Raw genomic sequence first — 27,882 nt, forward strand, 5'->3', positions numbered from 1 at the left:
TTGATATAAATAAGAAAGTACATTTAGTTAATTTAACATTGTCTCTTATAGTTTTTACTTAAAATAATTTTTTGACAAAATAAAAATAACTAATTTAGTCTCATGAATACACAAAATATATTTTATTTACTTATATGCTTGAGAACCTAATTTCAATTAGGTATGCTGAAAAAAGTATTAAATAAAGTATAAAGGTTTCCCAAATGGAAAATGGACACACTTAGTAGCGTCTGAAATAAAAAAGAAACAGCAGTTCATAAAGGGTTATTATTAAATCAGGTTTAATGTACATTTCAAGAAATACCAGGATAAAATTCGAAATATTTGTAAAATAGCAAAGCAAAATATGTATTACGTAGTCGTTGATAAAAATTAACAATGTCGTCTTCTTGCGTTTTGTTTTAAATGGAGATGAAAAATAAAAATACATGGCAATAAAAAAATCATATAAGAGAAAATTATATTAAAAATTTAAAGTGATATTTCCACAAAACGAATATTGCGAAGTTATCATTTATCTTGAAAATTGGCTTCTCACAATGATGCCAAATGGCGACGTGTGATTGTTGTCTGTGATTCGGGCTTAGCATTCAAAGTGCAATTATTGATCAAAAATGGAAATCTTTGATTATAACGATTAGTGAATATTCTTTCGAATTAATTGGTTGAAAGAGTTACGAAAAAACATATACAAAGAAAGTTTTTATTTGAATAAAAAGCAAAGACGTACTTTTTATCGATTTAGAATGTAATGAAATAATTAGAAATAATATTTTGGGTGTCCATGGTCATTTATAACAGAGAAATTACTAGTGTAACTTATTTGATTGTCAAACAATTACAGAGCTATAAGTATATAGCCTATGTATTATAAAGTCTGAAGACATTATATCATAACTGTTGCGGCGAGGAAAATGCAGAGGCGGAGAAAGGAATTAACTTTACCATAAGTCGAAAATAACTGTTTACAACAACATTTTTTATAAAATTAAGTTTCTCTCCTTCTTTTGTAAAACTTTCGAAATATTTAATATATTCCAAAAGCTGGGAAACTCCCCGTTGAAGTATATGCTAGGAAAGTATGGAGCCATTCATTTAGAACAAACAGATCATTTAGAACAAACAGAATGTCAGAACAGAACTGTAATAAACAGTATCAGCAATGATTTATTTAAAACTCTGAATTGAAACAAAGTTATTTCACATTAACAAATCGACAAATGGAAAGCTGAGCGCAGATGGCGCTAGGAGTAAAAATGTATTGTAAATCTTCTGGGTTACTACTGCAGAATGATCTTTACGCCTAAGCTTGTAAAAACATGCTACCCAATATTAATATAATTATAGTGTTATACGCGTTCTTTATAACGCGTATCTTTATAACGCGCTCAATATAACGCGCTCTATATAACGCGTTCGTTGAATTTAACTTTCAACGAAACAAGTCCCGCAGTGAACTGATCTTTAAGACACTGTTCCCAGCAGATCACCGAAGTCAAGCAACACTGGCTGCGGTCAGAGAGCGGGTGGGTGACCATTTGGATCAGTCTACGTAGGGACCGAGGATGTGCTGTATTGGTCCTCGTTAAACTGTTCTACCGTAAAGTGCTCGAATTCACATACAGGTCGTCGGGCTACCAAAGCGGGGGTGTCATCCCCTCTGCGGAGGATCAAAATTGTGATGACATTTCTTCGAATCATCCTCATTGATGTCTTCCAGACCGTTGCTTATAGCCCATTGCGCAGCTCTAGTGCGACGTAAATGAAATACAACCTCAAAGAAACAAACAACAAATAAAATCGGATGACTCCGCACGCTTGCTGTGATTCTACCCAAAAAATAACAAATGGTACTATTTCACACAAATAAAGCCAAATAAAGAATAACACTCAAAACATGGATTACCTTACACTTTATTATTAATTTTCTAAAATTTGTTATATGCTCATTACCTGTTTGAATGTATAAACTACAGAAAACTCTTATGAATGGTAAAATTAAACGTAAATTTAAACACAAACCACAATAATAAAACTTTATAATAGATAAAACTTTATAAAACTTTATAAACACAATAATAAAATATTAAGCCTGTTCACACATTGCCTCGTAAGCATAACATAAGCGGAGAGACACACCGGAAGTCTTCTAAATTTCTTCCTGTTTTAGGAAGGTTATTGTTTAGAACCTTCCTAACCTATTGCATTGGTAGGTTCTCGTTTACATTCAGTCTACCATTCATAAATGCAATAAGTAAACTAATCATGGATCGGTTAAATGAAATTGGATGAAGTATGGGCTAACGTAAAAACCCAAACCATATTAAAAAACCATTTCTCGTACAATTAAAAAATATCGCTGTTTCTAAGTGATATGCGTAACTGATGGACGTTTTACAGTACTTTCTTAATGGTCTAAGGTAACCCCGCTTGTGATTATGAATTAAGAAAAAATTTTAAAATGAAATAATAATAAAGTATAACATGTCAATTCACATCTCACACTGTTTCAACCATGGAGCAGCTCTAAAATCAGAAGAGAATTATTAGTTAGTCTTAAACAGGTGATGAGAGAATTCTCATGCACAAAAGAACACACAGTTATTTCCGGGAGAAAAGGAAACTTGGTTTAAGATGCTAACAATACAAAAGCAACATCAAAGGAAAAAATTTACAAATGAGGAAATGCCAGGGAATAAATTGTGAAATAAATTAAAAATATTGTTGCCAGTTCTTAATAATAATTAAACTAAGAATTATTCGAAATAGATATTAACCATTGAAAATAAAATTAATATTCTAATCTGCAATTATTTAAATAATAAACAATTCTTTAAAACATTTAAACCCAATATTGTTGAAGTAATATATAAAGCAAAATAACTTAGTTGACACACAAACTAAATTGCATTAAATAGGTGGTAATTAAGTCACAACCCTTATTCTTAATTAAGAATTATTAATTTAACAAACATACATCTCATTAAATTAACGCAATGATATTAATTGCCAAATATTTAACATATGTATACTAATTTGCCAAAGTCATATGTAGTAAGGTATATTTATGTTATAAACAAAAATTCATATCTGATATCGATACCACGAAAGCTTTATAATTTCAAATCCAATAAAGAAGATATTGTAGCGCATTTATCCTTGGAGATAAACTCAAAGAACTTCATAAGTGTAAATAAACCAAGCAAATCCCACCAAGATTGCTTATTAACAAGGGGACTCTAACCCATGATCAGTCTACCAATGAGTTCATTTAACTCCAGTATTTGGCATAAGATTGAATTAAGGGCTGGAATTTGAACCATCCAGGGCTGGAATTCGAATAAAAGTGATCTCGATGTGAAGTCACCGGTCTATTTCAAAAACATATTTAATTATTTTTCCTACTCCCAGATATATTTCTCTTGCTATGAATATTGATGCATGCATTAGCCGCGTACTGTAAAGGGCTAATTCCCATGTCCCACTATAGATGAATGACTTTTTTAACGATTGGCTGTTTAGAGCAATAACTTTAAAAGAAGATATATCGCACCCCTACAAGAAAAGTGGCATAGGTCAAAAAACAACAATTTTGAGGTTATGTCAATAAAAATTATCTATGAAGTGCCCCATCAAGAGAACCACCATACTATTGAGTACAAAAAAATTTACCAGCATAAATACTTAACTGAAATTTATAAGAAGATTGTGCTATTTCAGAATAAGTTTTATGATATTCTTTAAGTTGATTTTTCTCAAATGCTGCATTTTAGAGTTATTACACTGTTCTTGCCGGGGTGCGATACGTAGAGAAACTGCGCTGTATTGAAAGACAGCTAATTCTCATTTTATCATTAATTATAATCAGAGTAAAATAACAATATAATGACTGGAGCTTTTGCACGAATTTGCAACCCTTTAAGGTATAAAATTGATGATTCTTGTATATTAAACAAAATTTTGATCACTTAAATATGTATTTTATTTACAATTCATAGATTCTTTTTTTAACAAAAGCAATAGAACTTTACTTATTCTTAAAAGCATAGATAAAATTGTTTTCTGAAAAAAATAAATCTCTAAACTGCACTCGCCTCAGTTCAGACTTAGATAGACGTCCGTAAATCTGAAATTGCACGGAACTTACAGATTTTCTCATCTATTGTACATATTTGCTTCTTAATAAATAAAACATTTAAATTCGTTTTCAATCACTTGAATAAATATTTAAAAGTATCAAGGCAACGTTCTAAAATAAACCTTAAACTAAAGCTGGGCATTTTTCTAAAATAAAATACCCTAAGTTCATTTCAAAAGTTTTAGAACTTAACTTTTAGCACTTTTCATTTCATGAGATAATGTCCTAGTTTGCTGGGACTCCCGAAATCAGAAAAAGTTATTTGCTGAAAATTCATGTCGCGCATTCTTTGCTTTCTGTCCACAGACAAAACTTTCAGTCTTAATCCCTTCCTCTGGAATCGATAACATCAATATTGGTCCAAGATTCCATGCGCATGTGGTTATCGATTACACCCCTCTTTCGTCGCTTTAAGAGAAATAACAAAAATTACGATTTTCTTTCCGAAGAACAATTTAAAATTTGCGACATCACCGCCTCATCTTTAGCACTCACCGGCCCCAAAGAAAGAATTAACGGTAGAACTGAAGCGAAACGCATCCCGCTTCTTCATCCAAGACAAACTTTTCATCTTTCAAAATCAATAAGATACGCTTCATTTCCTTTTTTATAATCATTTCTTTTACAAATAAAGTTTTAAAATAACATTTTTTACCTTTAATTTCAGTGAAATATTTATTTTGAAATTTTATGAGTAATAACGTAAATACTTGAATAATTGTAAAACGGTAACAATTGCTATAGAGGGAATCAGTCAGATACGCTTCATTTTTTATAATCGTTTCTTTCGAAAAGTTTTAAAATAAAGCTTTTTACAATTAATTTAAGTGAAATGTTTATTTTAAATTTTTTATGAGAACAAACTTGACTAATTGCAAAACGGTAACAATTGCTATAAATCGAATCAATAAGATACGCTTCATTTCCTATTTTATAATCATTTCTTTTACAAATAAAGTTTTAAAAGAACATTTTTTACCTTTAATTTCAGTGAAATATTTATTTTGAAATTTTATGAGTAATAACGTAAATACTTGAATAATTGTAAAACCGTAACATTTGCTATAGAGGGAATCAGTAAGATACGCTTCATTTTTTATAATCGTTTCTTTCGAAAAGTTTTAAAATAAAGCTTTCTACCATTAACTTAAGTGAAATGTTTATTTTAAATTTTTTATGAGTAATAAAGAACAAACTTGACTAATTGCAAAACGGTAACAATTGCTATAAATCGAATCAATAAGATACGCTTCATTTCCTTTTTTATAATCATTTCTTTTACAAATAAAGTTTTAAAATAGCATTTTTTACCTTTAATTTCAGTGAAATATTTATTTTGAAATTTTGTGAGTAATAACGTAAATACTTGAATAATTGTAAAACGGTAACAATTGCTATAGAGGGAATCAGTAAGATATGCTTCATTTTTTACAATCGTTTCTTTCGAAAAGTTTTAAAATAAAGTTTTTTTTTTACCTTTAATTTAAGTGAAATATTTATTTTACATTTTTTATGAGTTCAAGTACACATTCAAGTACACACTTGACTAATTGCAAAACGGTAACAATTGCTAAAAAGCGAATCAGTAAGATACGCCTCATTTTTTATAATCGTTTATTTCGCAAATAAAGTTTTAAAGTAACGTTTTTTAACCTTAATTTTAATGAAATATTTATTATTTGGCCTTGTTTTATTTAGTAATAAAGTAAACACATGAGTTACTGTAAAACTGCAACAATTGCTGTAAAGTGAATTAATTAGATATGCTTCATTTCCTTTTTTAAAAATCATTTCTTTTACAAATAAAGTTTTAAAATAACATTTTTTACCTTTAATTTTAGTGAAATATTTATTTTGAAATTTTACGAGTAATAACGTAAATACTTGAATAATTGTAATATAGTAACAATTGTTATAAAGCAAATCAGTAAGATACGCTTCATTTTTTGTAATCGCTTCTTTCGAAAAGTTTTAGAATAAAGTTTTTTTACCTTTAATTTAAGTGAAATACTTATTTAACATTTTTGATGAGTAATAAAGTACTAACTTGACTAATTTCAAAACGGTAACAATTGCTATAAATCAAATCAATAAGATACGCTTTATTTCTTTATAATAATTTCTTTCGCAAATGAAGTTTTAAAATAACGTTTTTTAACCTTAATTTTAATGAAATATTTATTAATTTACCTTCTTTTATTAGTGATAAAGCACACGCTTGAGTTACTGTAAAACTGCAACAATTGCTATAAAGTGAATTAATAAGATACGCTTTATTTCCTTTTTTATAATCATTTTTTTCACAAATAAAGTTTAAAAATAACGTTTTTTTTCAGTGAAACCTTTAATTTTAGAGAAAGTTTCATTTTGCATTCTTTATAAGTAATAAAGTACACACTCGAGTTATTGTAAAACGGTAACAATTGCTGCAAAGCAAAAAAAATTTAAAGAAAATATTTCTTCTAATTTAGAGTTTGCATTGGGGGGGGGATCCGGAAAGTATGTAATGTCGGTTCGGTGCATTTGATATTTGTTATCAAGATTTTATTTTTAATCAATAATGCATTCACCCTCGTTAGCAACAACCTTTCATAGCCGGATAGAAAATGAAAATAAATGGATTGAAAAGAAAATGAATTGGTTTTTAAGATTAACGAATATTTAATGCGGCGAAACGGCATTACTTTCCGGTCCCCCTAATATTTACTATGTCGTAAACGTTTTTATTCCCGTAAAATGTTATTAAAATGCATAATGTGTTAAAAATAAAATAAGAAATCATCTTCTATGTATTCAAAATAAAATAAGAAAATGCCTATAAAATTCACATTATTTATAAGAAATAGCGGAACAAAGCTTTAAATTTTTTTAATTCATATAGTTAGCAAAAATGGTTGGGATGGAAACAAATAGTATCATTTTTTCTAATAATAATGATCATGATATTCAAATTGTGCTTATCATTGAAATGTACTAACAATATGGAGATGTAAAAATTTCCTGAAAAATGTGTGAATCGGGCAGTGCTATTATTATTTTATCCTACCAATCAGTTTGCAACTTGTGTATTGCATGAAAAAATATGGTCATTATGTCACAAAAAGGAATTTGAATTGCATTTAACTTTTTCAATCATCGTTTTACTTTATCTTACAGCATAAGTTATGCAATTTGTGCATGGCAATTTCTATTCGAAGAATAATTTAAAATTTCAACATCAACGCCTGATCTTTAGCTCTCACCGGTCAAAAAAAATGAATTAACGGTAGAACTGAAGCGAAACGCCGTCTTCATACAAAACAAACTTTTTATCTTTCAAACTCAATAAGATACGCTTCATTCTTTTTTACTACAATCCTTTCCTTCAAAAGTAAAGTTTTAAAATAGCATTTTTTACATTTAATTTCAGTGAAATATTTATTTCATATTTTTTATTAGTAATAAAGTACACACTTGAGTTACCGTAAAATGGTAACAATTGTTATCAAGAGAAAAAAGTTTAGTGAATTTTTTTTTAGTTTTAAGTTTACATGCATTATATGTTGTTATATTTAATTACATTTCAAATTCCTGTAAAATGTTGATAAGCTTAAAGAATTGTTTTTGCTAAGTAAGGAATGTTAACTTTTTAATGTACACAGCAAGGATTATTTTTGCACTTATTAAAGAACTTTTAAAAAATTCGAAATGCATATTATGATTTTTTTTCCTTTATATTTTGTCAAAACTTAAATGCTCAGTAACAGCCATGTTATTACGAGTAAAGAGTAGTGAGCAGAAGTTAACAGTGAGCTCAAAAAAAAATTTATTCTTGAATGCATGATTTTTTCACTATCACTGGTTTGCTTTTGCTGATATTTTTTAAAATGGTAGAACGCAGATTTTGCATTTACCTGCTATGCACTGTAAAAGCTCTTTTAAACGGAGCAACTATTCGTAAAATTTTAACATACATATGGAAGTTATTCTTTTAGCAATGAGCTCAGGAAAATTTTTAATTTTAGAATATGCATTAAGAATCTTTTTTGCACTAACACTATTTTGTTTAACTTGCAACTCTAAAAGATGTCTTAAAGATTCTATTTATTTATGCCAGAAAATTTAATTCTATAAGATAGTTACATTCAAGACAGTTAGTAGTGAGCTTGAAGGATGTCCCAAAAATCAAGTGAGTACTTTTGATAGAAAACACAGGTTTTTTATTATTTATTTTTTTTTATTGATTCTTTTAAAATTCAGTATACGAGACTTATAAGAATTTACGAACTCTTTTCGTAATATTATCTGCCACAGAGAATAAAATGTGATTAATAATTAAACATAAATTATGAAACATGTGATAAAATAAAATATGAAATCACTCGCAAAACGTGTAGATTTATGATAAAACACTTTTTTCGAGAAAGATATAAATTTATGATAAAACACTTTTTTGAATTTTTGACTCTCAATACACCGAAGAAATTACAATCTGGACCAAAGTGGTCACACACTCCATCACTGGCAGTGGTCAGTGAGAGGGTGTGTTCTGAGAAGGAACAGAGGGTGCTCAGCATCTGCCCTCGTCAAACTATTCTACCGTAAATTTCTCGACTTCGCGCTTGGATCAACGGGCTACTAAAGTGGGGAAGAAATCTCCTCTGCAGAGTATTGAGATAATTGCCATGACTTGTCTTCGGATCCTCTTCAGGGATAGATCCCAGACAGTTGCCAATAGCCCACTGTGCAGTGCGACGTAAATAATGTACTATTACTACTACTTTAAATATGTTTCCAAACTGATTTCTTAACTTTTTTCTAGCAACTATTGTATTTCATTCTTTGGTTAGTAATTCAACGGATTAGTTTTAAAACATACTTCAAAAAAATAAAGATTGATATTAAAAAACAATTCCTTCCGGAAATTCTAATGGTCTTGGTAACAAATCCTTATTTAAAAAACAAATATTTAAACCCAAATACGTAGCTCTTGATTATAGAGTTCTTTCATTTTTTGACCTTCTAAGCCATTGAAAAGCAAACGGAAATGTATAATTATCGGCATTACTCCATGAAATTAAAAATTCTTTATCCTTTCCAGGGAAAATACATTTCCCCATTTCCAGCAAAGGCGTCAAATTTCATGAGTACAACTTCATTAATTTTCAAGCCGATGGTGTGAATTATTTGTGTGGGTACTTTTCACTTAAGCTTTTATGTTGCATTTGAATGCATATTTCGAAGAATATACCCACTCCACTGAAGAAGAAGATTTAAAATGGTAGTAATTGATGGATTACCACTTCAGTACATTACTTCTTAGAAGATCGCATTTGAAACTGAATACCTGACAACTTCTAAAGAAGAGTAATGGATCTTCGTCATCTTATTCAAAATGATAGGAGAAAACTTTAAATGAAATAAATATTTAAAAACAACGTTTACAAACCCATAATAATACTTTTTGTTTTTTTCCATTTAAGTTGTATTAAAATATTTTAATGCATACAAAGGCTTAGAAAAGTTTATACGCATAAGTATATACATTTAACTTTAAAAAGGTATACATAAATCTTTAATTTGTATTTTATGTAAATGCATTAGCATTTTGTTTCTATATGCATCTTTCTAAAGATTTATGCTTAAATCGCTTAAATAATACTTATAGAACTGCGTTGTATTAAAATGCAAATAATTTTCATTTTATTTTTAATTTTGAACAAATTAAAAAGCAATACAGTGGGTTAATTAACAAATTAGATAAATATTTAAAAACAACAATGAGAATATAAATGTATAAAAAGAACGCTTACTAACCCGTAAATAATGCTTTGTCAATAACTTTTCCTTTACATTTAAGTTGCATTAAAATATATTAATGCATGCAAAAGTATAGTACAATAGTTTATACATATGTACATGTGCATATAAATATATACATATAACTTTAAACGCTATAAATAAATCTTTGATTTGTACTTTTTGTACTGATTTGCATTGAGTTACTGAACAACAAAAATGGTGGTGGATACTTTACACCAGGTAGTGTAAAAAAGAAATTGACGTAGTGAATCACTAGATCCATGAGTTATGTATTGTGATTCACTACACAACTTTGGTGTAAAGTAGTTACAATCATTTTAGATGTTCAGATAAACTAAACTTTCTTACTGCATACACCGTAATAAATTTTCATGTATCTGAACTCCTAAAATAGTGGCTACTACTTTACTCCAAAGTGGTGTTTAGCTAAGTGCTCCATTAAACCAAAACAAGGATATTTCCTGGTGTAGTGAAACATATGGAATGCTATTTTCCATAACTTGGTGTAAAGACGCCACCTCCAAGTTTATTATTTAGTAACACTACAATCTATAATTACAGTAATACATGATACACATAAGAATCAGCAAAGTTACTTTTACGATAAAATCTGGAGCAAAAATCATAAGTTTAGGATGCTTACATATACAAAAATTCTTACAATAAAATTAGTTTGTTAGTCAAGCATACGCGCAGCACAAATACAATATTAATATGAACTTGAATAATACCAAATATACCGAGAATAGCAGTTAAATTTTATTAAATTACTTTAAATATTATAAAATTACTAATTGACTGATTTAAGTAACTCTTATGATAACATAAATATCTTTATTATGCAACTAGAAACATACATGCATTTTATAACAATTTATAAAAGTAGTTTCTCAAATCAAGCCGATAAGAAGTTTGAAATTACTCTGCAAATAATCGACCACAATCAATATTCTTAATCCATCAGTAAAGAGAATTGAAACTAGCGTGATATTAAAGAGGCTGTGACGAATTTGTCAGTTTAATCCACAATCAATAATATTCGACCGCAATCAATATTCTTAATCCACCAGTAAAGTGAATTGAAACTGGCTTGATATTAAAGAGGCTATGACGAATTTGCCAGTTTAATCCACAATCAGTAATATTCGACCACAATCAATATTCTTAATCCACCAGTAAAGTGAATTGAAACTGGCTTGATATTAAATAGACTGTGACTAATTTGTCAGTTTAATCTACAATCAATAATATTCGACCACAATCAATATTCTTAATCCACCAGTAAAGTGAATTGAAACTGGCTTGATATTAAAGAGGCTGTGACGAATTTGTCAGTTTAATCCACAATCAATAATATTCGACCACAATCAATATTCTTAATTCATCAGTAAAGAGAATTGAAACTAGTTTGATATTAAAGAGGCTGTGACGAATTTGTCAGTTTAATCCACAATCAATAATATTCGACCACAATCAATAATATTCGACCACAATCAATATTCTTAATTCATCAGTAAAGAAAACTGAAACTAGCTTGATATTAAAGAGGCTGTGACGAATTTGTCAGTTTAATCCGACAAGAACTCATCACTACACTTTGCGTAAACAAACCGCAATCTGCCGTCATTTTTTCACTATCTTGAAATTGCACAATTATTCACCTTTGAACTTCTAATAAGGGTTCAAAAGCACTTTTAAGCGTTTAAAACAGATTCTACCATCATTTCACACAAGAATTTAGTTAAATATTTTAAATATATAATAATTATTTGCCAAATTTACGACCTGCGATAAACAGGGCCTTTTTCACCAACGAGCTGCAGATTTGTGTAAACTTCATCAATTTTCGCTACGAAGATTTATTTAACTACACCCTCTAAAGTGCGCAAGAAAGCTCTGTTCGGTATTAACTTGAAATAAAGTAAAAAGTCACACAATGTTTGGTGTTTTTTATCTCCAAATTTGGATGAGTATTACACCACTGTTTTCACAGTATAACTGTGGAAACAGTAACTTTATTGACTTTTATGTATATTATATCTTATTGCTATTATATACTTCAGTGTTAAAAATACTGAAAACTGAAAATAATAGCACTAACCAAAACCATAAGTCGTGTAAAGGAACATATCATGTGTTTTTCAACTCCAAGAGTTGTAATTCATGTTTGATACAACTAGAATTACCTCTGGAGTTTCACTACCCGACTTGACTTTTTGAGTCAAGTTGTTATCACCATTTTTGGTGTTGAGATATTCTAAAAAATTTTGCAATATACAGACATCTAATCGTTATTTAAGATGAGTTGCTTGGAAATTTTGGTATTAAACTCAAAATGAGATTAAAAAATACAGATTCACTTTAAAAGCAAAAATATTTTCAAATTACACCGTTTAGTGATACAGCACTCTCACATAAAGTTAACAAAAGCATGAAAGTCAATAAATTGTCGCACTTTGGATATTCAGAACTTTTTTTATATAAACAATTAAAGGAAAAAAAGTGTAGTAGGTCTAAATTAAGAATGCAAAAACTGAAAATCTCAAAACTGTGAAATTATCTGAACTTTAGTTACATGAATATAAAAATTGATAAATTGTGTGCACATTTTATAATAATGAATAAGCATTCCTCGAAAAACAACATGAAAATCTGATCTGATCTTTAAGAAAAAAAACATTTGTTCTAACCCATTTGGCGATAAAATAAATATTCAATTGTGATGTCCTTTTTTCAAAGAAACTAATGAAGAAATTTTCAAAACTTCTTTCCCTAAATTCTAAAATACTTTTATGTACGGATTTCTGCGAAATTTAAAAGTTTTGAGTTTTAAATTTTAAGAACTTGCTTTTTATCTGAAAAGTAACTTTAAATGTAAATATAAAGTTAGTGGCCGAAATTGAAAAACAAAATCTTAAATTAAATGTCAACTATAACAAGAGGAACAGAATAAAACAAGTTTATTGTTTCTGAAGTTTATCTTCAAAATAAATTAAAATGAATTTTAACGTTAACTTCTAATACAAATTTTAAAAAAATCAATGACCGAAAATTCAAAGTACAAAAAATAACAAAACAATGTCTCTCGAAAAAATTGCATCAAAATTAACCATTTCCCAAACACAATTTAAAAAACCCGAATCTCATAATTCTGTAAAAATAAGATAACATATTAATTGGATTATTTTTAATAACCAAAACTAACTCAGTCTAGACAAAAAAGAAGAGAAAATTTACTATCGCACCGAATTTAACTTCACCCGATAATCAAAACTACTTTTATACAACAAGCTATTAACTTACCCTCACAACAATCGAGCTTCCAACTCTAACAAATAATGATTTGTGGACTAAGTACACATTTGCCTCCAATTACGATAGGGGTGAAGATGTAAAGGATAACGATTTTGACGCATGTTTCTTATTTTGTTCATTGCTTTCGTTGTAATTAGCAAATTAGCATGAAAGATAAAGTACCATTAATTGGTGCAAGGGGAGACTGAAACTAGGGTAAAGGTACCGAGTTTCCGCTTCAGATATCGAAGTTTTGGTCTTAATATTGATGGTTTTCCCTTTCCCAGAATATTTCCTGTGACGGACACTAAAAGTCATCAAATGATTACAAATTCATCATAAAAGCTTTTGTTTCGATCTTTTTTTTCTTTCTAATCTTAACCAGCAAAGGTGAAGTTTTATCATTTTCTGTTATCTGATTGAATATTTGCGGAAATTTTATAAAACATGTATTTTTCTGGGAAAGTTGAGACTACGAAAGTATAAATATATATTTAATTTATTGTATATAAATTAATAAAAGTTTATATATTAATTAATAGTATATAGTCGTTGTTTCTAATTGCATTCGGACAAACTATGTTCAAAAGCCATTGGTCTTGCAAATTGAGTCAGGAAGGGGTACCTTTCGTTTAACGAAAGAACATCGCTGGGGTGAAAGAGCAACTCAGTTCAGAAACTCCCGCATAGATGGCAGCACTACTTATTCGCGATGCATCTTCCACTATTTTGGCATGAAGGGAAATGGCATTTTCTCCAGATCCTTCTACTTATGATACTGCTCAGAAACCGACCACAAGTTTGTCAATTACATAGATTTTACGATCACGTATATCGAATGTACTCAGATTGTCTTAATGGCTTTGAGGATGGAACCTCAACCCCTGCAGACCGAGGTCTGATGCTCTAACCACTGGTGCAACCACTGCCATGGTACATAATTCTTATAATAAATTAATGGTACGGAATTTTTAATATTGAATTTATGGTACGCGAACACCTTTAATTTCTGGGAGAGTAAAAAATGCAAACGGATAATTATATTGATTTTACATAAAATAATAATAAGTTAGTACAACATCACTTAATAGTATGTAAATTCATATTGTATGTAAATTAATATTGGTTATGATTTTGACACATGTTTTTTATTTAATTTATTCATTGCTTTAGTTGTAATTAGCAAATTAGCAAGAGAGATACAGTACTATAAATGGTGCATGAAGAGACTGAAACTAAGGTAAAGAACATCAAGCCATTCAGAGTTTTCGTTTCAGAAATCGAAGTTTTGAGTTTAATATTGATTGTTTTTTACCGTTTTCGGTGACAAACACTAAAAGTCATCAAGTGATTACAAACTCATCATAATGGCTTTTGTATTACTTTTCTTTTTTAATTTATACCAGTACCGTGGTGGTTTAACTTTTTCGATGTCTAATTTAATATTTGAGATGTTTTTTTAATGTATAAATTTTCTGGGAAAGTAAAAATTGCAAACGCAAATATATTTGTGCATGAATTGAGAACAAATTGTTACATTACCTAATGATATTTCAACTTTAACTTAAACTAATGGTATGCAAATGAATTTTTCTGAGAAAGTAGAAAGTGCAAAAGGAAAAATATATTTATTCTACAAAAAATAGTATCAAATTCCTGCATAAATAAATGATATATTAGCTCATAAATGTACGCAAATTAATATTGGCTTAGGAAGTTGAAAATCAAATCATGATATCTTATTTTATAACCGTCGTTGAACAGTCGACCCAATTTAGGGTTTACGACTACCAATGATCAACTCCGTAGCCTTGTAACTTTGAACCAAATCCAGAAGACAAGGGAGCTCCTGGATCAAGTAATGTGAGGAATCTTGCCTTCGTAGAGAACTCTTTGATGGAAGTAACCCGCATTTACGTTACATGGAGAGGAAAACCACGAAAACCACCCAGTAAGCCTTACAGTAAGGGGACTCTAACCTATGATCCGTCAACTACTGAGGATATTTTACGTCAGCACTGTGGCCGGTGCGAGCCGGGTGTGGAATTCGTATCGACCTGCCATCTCTGAGATTCGAACTTGGCTCACCTCATTTGCAGGCGAGCGCTTAATCCCATGAACCACCATGGCTCAAATCATGACATAAATTATTTAACTAAATTCAACCATAAAAGAAATATTTCCACTTAAGAAAAAACCATAGTTGGCGCTCTTTGAATTTCTAGAAAACGCCAAGTAGAACATCGCGTTTAGTTTAGTTACAATCTGTAATGAGTTGGCGAGAGTTAGTTATCATTTTCAACGCTGATATTTATCAACAGAAACAAAAACTCCAGATTAAGTATGTAAGTATAGTTTTAGCTGCGTAATAAGAATAATTTACTTTTTTAAATATCTGAGAACATAATTTGCTGATTTTATAATGTATAATTTCAATTAAGCCTAGTTCGAATTCGTCTTAAGATTCTCTCTGTGCTAAGCGGATGATTGATTTGCAAACCAATTTCAATTAAAGAATTAGTGCATGTATACATTCTAAATTAATAATTCTTACTTTATATGTATTGTCAAAATAACTTTACTGACTCTTATATGTATCTTATCTTACTATAATTATATATTTTAACGTTATTGAATAAGCCGACCGGCCTGTGCAGGGTTTAGGGAACTGGCCTTGACTCAGAAAGGTTTTGGGTTCGAATCCCGGACAAGGCATGGGTGTTCTTTCATTCTCTGTAGTATCTGTCCATACTGTCGGGGGAACGCTGGCCCACCTAATATGGTGCCCCTGAAAGGGTGGCCAACAAATCTGCCTTTCAGATGCCTGTATGGCTTAGGTCATTCTCCAGGTGGGCAATGGAAAAAAAATTTTATTGAATAACAAAAATGTAGTGAATCACGAAATCCAAGAGATGTTTCACTACATCACTTTAGTGTTAAATAGTTGCCATCATTTTTGGTGTGGAGATAAGCAAAAAATTTTTACCGTGTACTGCTCTGCAGGTACGAGCTCAATGCGAATATATATAAATGTGAGTCTTTCTTTCACTCTTGGAGGTATTTATGGAATTTCTTTAACAAAGAATAGAAATTTACAAACAAAAAATATTGCTCTTATGAAAAAATAACTGTCAGTAAACTTTGAATTAATAACTGCAGAAAGTTTTCAAATTTTTTTTTTAAATCATAAAACTCCGAAAGTGTTTAATATTTATGCTATAATATCTCATTTAAATTTAATGACGATTAGAAATTTTTAACTTTAATACCTTTTTAAAACAAGTTACAATTGTAACAAAATTGTCTCTTAAATAATTCTCTACATCATATCTTATTCTTCAATCCACCGGTATATTTATAAAATAAATGCTTGTTTTATTAATTAATTACTTTGCGTTATAAAAAAAGCTAAAATAAAAGAAATTTTTTTCCAGAAAGATTTAAATTACTAATCATTATTATTATTATCATGAGCTAAATATCATTTAAGCTAAATATCATTTCATTTTTCGAATGAATTTGCAATACGAGTAAAACGTTTTCAAGTTTGGAGAGTGAAGCTCCTTTAAGGAGGGAAAATTTGATAAATTTTTGTAGTTTTTTTTTTTTTTTTTTTTTTTTTTTTTTTTTTTTTGAGGCAACAGTTATGTAACTGTCTCAATGAAAATAAATTAACTTAAATGTCATATTAAATTAGGTATAACATATTTCCCATAAATTAAAAACCGAATTATTATTTTATTCAGTTTTCCTTTCAATAAATGTATTCGGTAAACTCTTTATTCAGCATAATGTTGGGCAGGCGTGTATCAATCTATTTATAGATTACTTTCAACATCTGCAGTAAACTTATGCATTAATTTTATCAAAACCTTGCATGATTGCTAAAATGTTTTATCTCGATTAAAAAGTCGCTATAACTTCTTATAACTTCCTTACCACCAACACTTTTTAAATTCAAAAGACAAGAAATAGATAAATTTATTGAACAAATGCATGGATTCCTTAACTTTCCATGGTGAAAAATAAACTAACATTTTAATCCGCTTGAATTTTTGATATTATTGTGAGACGATTCGTGCACTGTTGGTATCCGTCCTTTCAGTTGCTTGTTCCTTTGCAATATACTTAAATTTTAATTTATACTAAACATATGTAAAGATTTATAAAACGAAAATATACTTTCGATATTTGACCATATATTATTAACTATTTCAGTCCAACGGACGAGCTAACTCGTTTTCCAGGAATATTCGATGCGCCCTATTGTTGTAATAGTGAGTTTTGTTATTGATTTCATTTGATTGTTATTTCTTAAATAATTAGCGCTTTTAATTTTAGCTCAGCGAGGGGTTTCTTAACCCAGAGGTTTAACAAATGTATGACATTACAGCGATGAAAGTGTATGGATCAATTTTTGCTAAAAATAACTTTTGTGCTTACGCCTGTCTATGAGACTTATTTCTCTATATTAGGAATTTCAACTGCAATGTACAAAAATTATCTTTCTTTTTTAACAGCGACGAACGTTATTAGACAAAACCGAAATAGATAAGTTCAAAAATAATTAAACATATATTCATCGCTAAAAGGATGTATCCTTTCCAGGTGATTAAGAATAGAGATGCACAGTAACTATCTAAAAGTAAAAATAATAAAAAACCTGAGGAAAATTGAGAATCTCCTATTATTCATGCGCATAATACACATATTTGAAAACTAAATATCTATGCACACAATATATATATATATATATATATATATATATATATATATATATATATATATACTGGAAGAAAGTGACGGGACAACAGTAAAATTTGGTGGAGGAGGATTGATGGTATGGGCCTGTTTCTCCTGGTATGGGGCTGGCCCACTGGTGAAGGTTGATGGTATGATGAATGCCTATGGATACTCTGATATTCTCGATAATCCTGTCATTCCTACCTTGTGGGATATATATATATATACATATATATATATATATATATATATATATATATATATATATATATATATATATATATATATATATATATATATATATATATATATATATATATATATATATATATATATATATATATATATATATATATATATATATATATATAATGATTATATGAATATGGTATAAACAAATGAGGATTATAAGAAGTATAAAATATTAAATATCTAAATAAAATAATAGACATATATCTGCTTAGCAGATAGATGGGTTAAAAAAAGATTAAAAAAATTATCTGTTTTTCTTAAAGATTGAAAAAAAAATTATCAATAACGACAATATAATAAAATCATACAATGTATGTTTCAAAATAAAATATATATTAGAGACTGCAACGAAATAAGAATCATTTTTACGAAAAATGTCTTTCTTAAAACGAGGAATTTCATTAATTTAATTCGGTCTTCTCTTAGATTGTCAAAAGTTTCTTCACAAGATCATTTTATTTCTAAACGTAAATTTAAATAGCCTGCAAATGCTAATTAACATTAACATTTTCAAGATAAATATTCTACTAACCTCTCTTACCACACCTACAAACAAGACCCTATTAAAGTTTGTTTCGTTTTTTAGTTTTTGTTTCATTTTCTAATGTAAAAATTCTTTTTTGTTTCGCTTGGTTTTTTAGTGTAAGAAATGAGCCTTTTTTACGAGGACACTATGTTTAAAAAAAGTATTACTGATGTAAGTGATTGTTGAATAAGGCCAGGAATTTATTCTATGAAAATTGTTTATTGCCCCCTTCTCCAAAAAAGGAAGTAACTTATAACTAATCTTGACAAACATTCTGCCGCGAATACATGTAAAATCAATACAATATACATAAAATGAAGAATTTATTTTAAAGGAATTTCTTAGAAGAATTTATTGCTCGGTAGCGATATTAATACTGTAAAATAATAAAGTCTGATTTTAATGTTTTTTTTTTCATTTTACTTACTCTTTGCGAACTTAAAAAAATAAGCATTTGACTTTCAATTCAATAAAAATGTAATTAATTTTTGTCATATCTGACTCTTGTTTCGATTTTAATAAGAGTTTCTTTAACAAAGTCTTCTTTTAAAAATGTATTATTTAGCAAAACTAGGTTTTCTGAAATTAATTATGCAGTAGAAAAATTATTTCTTTATGTACAAACATGTAGATTGTTAGTGGGTTTTTTAATACTCTGATAGAAACTAGGTATGTCATGCAGCAAAATAAACAATTTAATTATTAATTTCCATGTTTGTTTTTCATAGAGTGAAAAATATAAGGGATCAGAAATTGTGTACATGCTAGCAAAGTTATTTTTATTCAATCTGTAAAAAACAAAACTAGTAAAATAATAAAAGTTTCAAAAAACTACGTTTATCGAGTGAACTGAAAAGGAAAGTATATTTGTCCCATGTCACGTGCATGTGTGTCCCATGTATTTTGTCAGATGCACATGGGACATATCACTTTAAAAAATCTTTTAAAAAATCGTGATAAAATTTTTCTTTTCTAGTCATTTTGAAAAACGTATTAGTTCATTATATTCTTTATATAATTTTAATTTATATGCGTTAGTTGGTATTCGTCAAAAATTAGTGGAAATGATTATAGAAATTTTTAACTATAGAAATTCTGATTATAGAAATGAATGATTATGAATTATGATAAAATAAATTCTGTAGTTAGGTGTTTTGTTCGTATCAATGCATTCTACTTTTTTTAAGAGTTAGAAAAAGGAAATTAATTATTAATTTTCATATGTCAGAAATTAGTCGAACAGATGATAGAAATAATGAATTGTAGAAATTATGATTATAAAAATAAATGATTACGGAAATAATGTTACAATCTTATTCTAAGAGCAATGCAACCTTAATTATTTTTCTAGTTGAGATAAAAATAAAATGAAATTCTCCTTTTTAATAGTACTTTTTTAGTCTCCTCCTCCTCCCTTTTCAACTCTCCTTTTTTTCTCCTCTTCAGTTTTTGAAAAGATGTTTTAGTTCATTCAATCAATTTAATTTTTGTGCTTTATTTCATATAAGTCGAATTTATTGGAATAACTTTAAAAACATTGAATTATTAAAATTATGTTTATAGAAATGCATAATAATGAATTATTATTAAGTAAATATTGTAGTTAGATGTTTATTCTGTAAGTAATGCATCGCATATATTTTTGTTTTGTTTTTAGTGTGACATAAATAAAATAAAAGTCTCCTTTTTAGCCTGTCTGAAACTGTGACGTCTCTGTGACGTAAGGTCATTTTTTCTATCTAATTAATTTTGTATGCAATAATTTTTATATGATAAAAAAAAGACGAAATGATTACTGGCGTTAAATTAGAAACTAATTCGGTTAAGAAACTATTACAATTTGTATTGCCATGTGGCACAAAACTGTAGTTGCATTTTAAGCATAGAACTGGTGGAAAGTTTTTAAAAGCTTGATGACAAAACTTCCTCTTCACCATTGCATACACAAGCAAATTTAGTAAAACATGTTAAAGAGATTAAAAATCACCAATAAAAGCAATCTCTCATATAAAAGATATGGAGAAAAAAGCATTTTATTTTTAGTTGTGCTAAAATGTATGTTTAATAAGATGTTATGCAAAAAGTCTTGTCAAAGTTTTGGAGTAATTATTCATTCAATCTACTTTTTTTAAGTAAGAATATCATCATCTCAATCAATAGTGACGTAGATTAGACGTTGACGTTGATAGGAAAATTCTAAAAACAAATTATTTTGCAACTTTTAGCAGAATTTTTTGTTCTCATTTATGCTTAAATTAATAAATGAAGTACAAAACATATTATTTATATAAACATTGTATTAATTTATGTACAAACCATATAAGACAGAGGTTAACAAATAATAAATTTCAAGTTTATGATGAATCAAGTATAAGAAACCAGAATTTTTACTATTGGTCTGCTTCTCCAATTTCCTGTCGACAAAATTTGCTCAAAAAAACTTATATACATATTATAAATATATGATTTTACATATACTTATAATATATATATTTAACTACATTTACAGTGCAAACTGGAAAATTTAATTTACTGATAGTAATTTCAGATAGAGCTTTTGAATTATTATTTTAAGGGCATTCACTTGTCACCCAACCATGCTGATTGTCATCCATTCACCGAGGCATAAGAGAATTAATTCACTCAATTTTAAATGAAAATTTGCTGAAAAGGTTTTAATAAATACCTGCGGAAAATGCATCAATTGACAGGCGGACAAATGCGTGAAACTGTTAAAAATTTTAAAAATATTCACTCATGCCATTACTAAAAGGGTAAAGATAGAAACATATGGATAGGAATATAGTATTTCCAAAATGCATATTTATTAAAATTTTTAACCAATTATGATAAAAAATCGAACAAAATATAGGATTTAAGCAATTAACTTACAAACCGCCACTTATAGCTTTATATATATATATATATATATATATATATATATATATATATATATATATATATATATATATATATATATATATATATATATATATATATATATATATATATATATATATATATATATATATATATATATATATATATATATATAGATAGATAGATAGATAGATAGATAGATAGATAGATAGATAGATAGATAGATATATATATATACAAATTAACATGAAAAACATGAATAAAATAAAAAACTAAATGGTAGAGAAACAAGAATGGTAAAAGCAAATAGTCGTTATCAAGACACATCTATTGCTATAAATGTGATATTTCTGAATAAAGATATTCTGAAATTATAATTTCCTCAGTTTTCATGATCACTTTGTCTCACTCTTCAACTGTTTAACCTCTGTGACTCAACAATGGTTCAGCAAAATAGCATGGCATTCAATAGTTCACCAAAATAGTATTGTATTCCATGGTTCAGCAAAATAGTGTGGTATATATAGCTGCGATCATCATCATAGATATCACTGCGAACAAAGTCATGGCAGTATGGCAGATTTGGAATAATTACTTTGAGAAATTAGTCACTTGGAATAAAATGAGGAGACGAGACGAGAGGAATTACCTCCGTAGTCGATGTTGAAAGAACTGTTCAGGAGGAATTGTCTTCACTTTTCATGAACAATTTGTCTCACTCTTCAACAGTTTAACCTCTGTGACTCTACAATGGTTCAGCAAAATAGCATGGTATTCAATAGTTCAACAAAATATCATTGTATTCCATGGTTCAGCAAAATAGTGTGGTATCCGATGGTTCAGCAAAGTGGCATGATATTCAATGATTCAGCAAAATATCGTGGTATTAAGTTCCAAGAAAAACCGATATAGATGTTCAACGTTTAATCGATTTTTTTTTAATAAAAACTTTTTTGATGTGCCTTAATATACCTTAACTAAAAGAATATTCACTATTCTTCATATCCTGATAGTTTTAATTTCATGACAAATCAGGACACGGACAAAAGCATTATAAAAATACAAAGCATTATCATATCTAATCATATTATTCTTTATTATTCTTTACTTTATCATGTCGACAGTTTCTACGAGTATTTAAAGAAACAAGCACTTTTATGATCAATATAAGATAAGCAGATCCTGCCAGAAATATTATTGAATCTCTAGAGGAAAAAGTGATGCAATAAAGTTTGTTGCTTACCCCTTTAAGAGCTCGTAAAATTTTCTCGTGTGCAAGGACATTAGTTGATTTTTAGTATGTTCAAAATTACGTTTAGGATATAAGTAAACATGTTTTATAGAATGAATTTCAAAAATAAAGTTGTGAGAGTTTTAAAAGATGGATGGCACAATGATCGCAATTATTTATTATAGAGTGAATGATATCTTTGAGAAATGTATGGTTTTAAGAAATATACTCTTAGTTTCACTTTGTTTCAAACACTCAAGATCAATAACTAGTGAAATTTTGGGTTATAAATTCTGAAAATGACAATGTTTTTAGCTTCGTTAATAACAGTGCAATTTCGTTAACAAGTTTCATTAACATCAGTGTAGGCGAAGAAATATTTTCAAATTTTATATTAAAGAAATTTTGAAACTTTGTCAACTTTTCCAAATACCTCTGAGTATTTTTCCATGCTTCATAGCTAAATGAAATAGACAAAAAATTGGTCGTTTGTGATCGAACTCTCCATTACGCCATGAATTTAGAAACGGGTTGAAGGGACCAACAGCAAACGGATTACCAACCTCTTGTTGTTTTTGGCATAACTGCCGCCATCTAACGCGTTAATTTTTTGTCACACCAGCAACTACATTTCACTCTTGTTTCTTTTTTTGTAAGAAAGCTCAGTTAACAATAATGAGTTTGCTCAAAAGACTCTGATTCAAAATTGGTTTCCTAAAAAAACTTTTCCTTGAAGCAGAAATTTAAATACCGTATTTCGTACTTGTGGAAAAATTTTCTTCTGTGCCTAAAAATGGCTTTTGACTAGGTTTGAAAAGATATTTTAATTGGTACAGACCCTTATCCGTTGCCTGAATAAGAGTAAAATCATATTTCCTTTAAAAACAAAAATTATACTAAACCATAAACTTAGATTTTAATTTTGAGTTTGAAAACGTTTTATTTAAAATACAAATTATAGTTTTTAGTCAATAAATGTATTATAACGATTTTTTGTTGTATTCCTGAAATTGTAGCTATGACCGTATATTAATACATATTTTAGAGAGCTTCCCGAAAAATAAAGTGATAAGAAAATACGAATTAAGAGTTGCAAATTAATGCACAATCAAGAAAAATTAGAAAACGCTCTCAAAGTGTAATAATCACAATTGAGGAAGTCTGATATCGAAACATCAAATCCTATTTGATTGCAGCAGGAAATAAAGATAAGTATGAAATCATTGTTAAAAACACCTTTAAATTTCAGTCTGCTATCAAACAGGCTTTGACATTCTATGCACCCGCCTTCCTTAATTATAATTTGTCTTATTTTGAATGACTTTTTGCTTTTTTTTTTTGTTTCTCACTGGCGGTTTAGCGAATGGGCGAAATTGGGAAAATGTTTCTCCCCAATACACCACTTTTCTATCTAATAAAGTGGGAACATCGGTTTCGCTGTGAGGAGAAGACTGCAGATTAAAATACGACTTTTTAAGTGCAAAACAGTCAGTGGGTTAAATATTGATTTGAGACTAACAATATGCATATTTTTGTCCCTATGTTTGATAAGAATTGTAATAATATGCAACACGAAAAGTATATAAGGAAGATCTTGATTAAGATCTATTTATAAAATCAAAAAAAGATGATTTTATAAGAAGATTTTGAAGATAATTTCTGTCTCAATAAAATAACACTTTCTTAAAAAAATTATAAGAAAAGATGGTTTTTTGTCTCAATAAAATATTTCTTCTATGCTGAACTAGTTCATATGTACTAAAAACTGGAACAAAAAAACTAGCTTTAACACCAATATTAATTGAGAAGTTTCATTATTTAATTTAATGAGTAACCTTTTTACATTTTTTGACCCTATTATGTGATTTGTATGTTAAATTTTAAAAAAATCTAAGCATATTTGCAAATAAGATGATTTCCTTTCTTATAAAAAAGTAAGAAAATTTCCTTATAAATTACAAATCAACCTTTATTACGCATTAAACTTGCATTTGCTTTTGCAATAATAAAAAGTGTTTTAATTTTATTTCATGTTTTACCTCAGCAATTCTTGTTTTAATTTTATTTTGCTTTCTTGATTTTTTGAACTATTCTAAACTTAAATGCTATTTAAACAAAAAGAATCGCAATAAGTTAAATTATTTAGCGACAGCAAATAATGTTAACATTCAATTACTGCTTAATTTAATGTAAATTTTATAAGGAAATTTATGATTTGGAAAGTATCAAACTAAGCTGCTTGTTAGAGAAACTTGGAATTTTGAATATCCGGTGCGATTCCAATAACTATCTCAAGCGGAATAGAAAGTATCCCGAGTGCGTGGAATTAATTAAAAAGAAAGGAAATTGGTTTTGAACAATGAAATACATCTAGTTAAAGCACTGCCTTGCGTCTTTACAAATAAAGTTAAACTCGATTAGCTACAGATGCTCTGAATTTCAAATCTCTATTATACTTCAATAACAGAGGAATATGATTTATTTTCGTCATTTTTAAGTATATTTATACATTAATAAGTAAAAATCATATACATATTCGTTACGTCATCTTCATAGATTCGTTATGAAGAATAAAAACTTCGTTCGGATGAAATATCAAAGATATCATCTTCACAATATCCAGTGATAAAATTTATAAATCATAAATTTTAATAGTTTAAATTGTATTCGATGTTACATTTGAGCCTCGTTATTGTAACAGGTTCAATGGACAAATTCTATAAAGGCCGTGTATATTCCCTTCCTAGAAAGATGATTTGTAAAGTATCAAATTAAACTGCTTGCTGACTAAACTCGGAATGTTGAATATCCGCTACGATTCCAATAACTATCTCAAGCGGAATAGAAGGTATCCCGAATGTGCGGAATTAATTAAAAAGAAGGGAAATTAGCTTTGAAACAATGGAAGTCGTCTAGTTAGAGCTCAGCCTTGTGACTTTCAAAATAAAGTTAAACTCAATTAACCACAGAGGCTCTGAATTTCAAATCTCTAATATAATTCAATAAGAGTAGAATATGATAGTTTTCTTTGATTTTAGGTATATTTGTTCATCAATAGGTAAAAATAATACGCATATTTTAATTTATTAGAAGAATAAAAATTCGTTCTGAAGAAATTTTATGTCATCTGCCCAATAGCCTGTGTTAAAATTCTCAAATTATGAAATTCAGTTGTTAAAATTGCATACAAATTTCGATTCTACATAACAGCATCATTATTGTAACAGATTTGATGGACAAATTCCTTTAATGCCGTGTATAGTGGTAAAATTTTAAAGACATACAAAATAGAAAATCATAATCTTCATTTCATTCGAAACTGATGATAATTTAAATAATAATAATTAAAGTAATAATGATAATAAAATATACCCTTTTCCATTTCAATTTTTTTGGAGGCAAAGTAAGATGACTCATGTTAATTAGAAAAAACTGAAAGAATTCTTTTTGAAACTAAAAACTGATTTTCTTCTATATGAATATTTCTCAGTTGCCTGTTGCCTTCAAAATTGTCTTGTTACAATGATGCTGAACAGTAATGTGTAATCATTATTTTATTTTTAATTAATGATAAAAAAGACCTCAACCTTTAGAAGAAAAAATACTTTATAACATTATATCTTAAAAGGATATAATGAACTAACTTCTTTGTAGTTTTGTAACATGCAAGCACCCTCGTGGAGTTTTTATACTATTTTTCAAAAACTCACTTATTTTACAATTTTAAGACATTTATTGTTCTGAATCTTCAATAAAAACTGAAAATGAATATTAAATTACAATAAAAAATAAATATTAGTATCATGCTGCTACGCTATTTACATTTAATAATAAATGTGCCCTAGTGGAGAATAAGGCATTGATGACAAATAGAAAATGATTTAATCCTGAAAGATAATAACGACAGCATTACAGGGCATTCATTCGACAGCATTACAGGGATATTAGATCCAAATGTTGAATTCTAAATTTAACTATATTATCTTGCAAATATTTTATGCTGCAATTCAGTTTCTGCAACAATTTCTGATACTAAGTGTCTGCAATTATTTCAGTAGCATGTAATCAATATGGATTTTTTAAGGAAGTGTTGCTGAACTTATCCTCTCCCTTTGGTTGTATTCAATTTTAGTGCTAGTAAAAAAAAAATCATATAGCTTTTTATAAATGTTCTGACTAATTAAGGTCTTATAATAAGTCACAAGCTTATAAGTGATAGTGGGTAAAGCAAACTTGGTTCGCAAATCGAATCATATAATAACGCGGGGTTCGCGAGCGTCAGGAAGCAAGAAGCTGTTGCCATAGTAATTATGATTTTAAGAAAGAAGAAAATAAAGCGTGCTATCATGACGTCACTGACAATCCTTCATTTGAAGGTATTTGACAGTGAAAAAAACATTTTATTGTAGATTTTGACATCCTTCAGGTATAAACAGACTCTGCCCGTAAAAACACTATTACGCTACTGCTTCACATTATTCACATTAATAACGCTAACTTACAGAACTTTACCATTAAAAGCGGGCCTTAGTCCGGAATATATATATATATATATATATATATATATATATATATATATATATATATATATATATATATATATATATATATATATATATATATATATATATATATATATATATATATATATATATATATATATATATATATATATATATATATATATATATAGGGACCCTAAATTATCTATTTTAATTTAACAATGTTTTCCTTTTTTTTTTATAAGAAAAAATGACAGTTTTCTTAAGAAAACACTATGCGCAAATGGGTTGAATTTGAAATTGAACCATAATGAAATAAATCTGCAATTTTTAAAAGGAAGGTCCTCAATATTTTTTACGGCTAAAAAAATTGTTTTTTAATGTTTAAAAAAATTTTAACATTGTTGTTTGTTGGTACCACCGTCTTTTGTATAGTTTTGTGATTAATACTAAAATAAATAATAACTGTGATATATTTGATAAATATAATGCTAAAATTTGCATTTTCAGAAAC

At 28.3% G+C, this 27,882-nt stretch overlaps 1 protein-coding gene across 1 annotated transcript in view; it reads left to right on the forward strand.

The window, feature by feature from the left end:
• Positions 1 to 27,882, forward strand: part of LOC107451050 (sodium-dependent noradrenaline transporter) — a 203,528-nt gene that overhangs the window by 42,728 nt on the left and 132,918 nt on the right. The window lies entirely within an intron of this gene.

The sequence above is a fragment of the Parasteatoda tepidariorum genome, chromosome 11 (genome assembly GCF_982258835.1).
Source record: "Parasteatoda tepidariorum strain Cologne lab strain chromosome 11, Ptep-v5.0, whole genome shotgun sequence".
Classification (NCBI taxonomy): Eukaryota; Metazoa; Arthropoda; class Arachnida; order Araneae; family Theridiidae; genus Parasteatoda; species Parasteatoda tepidariorum.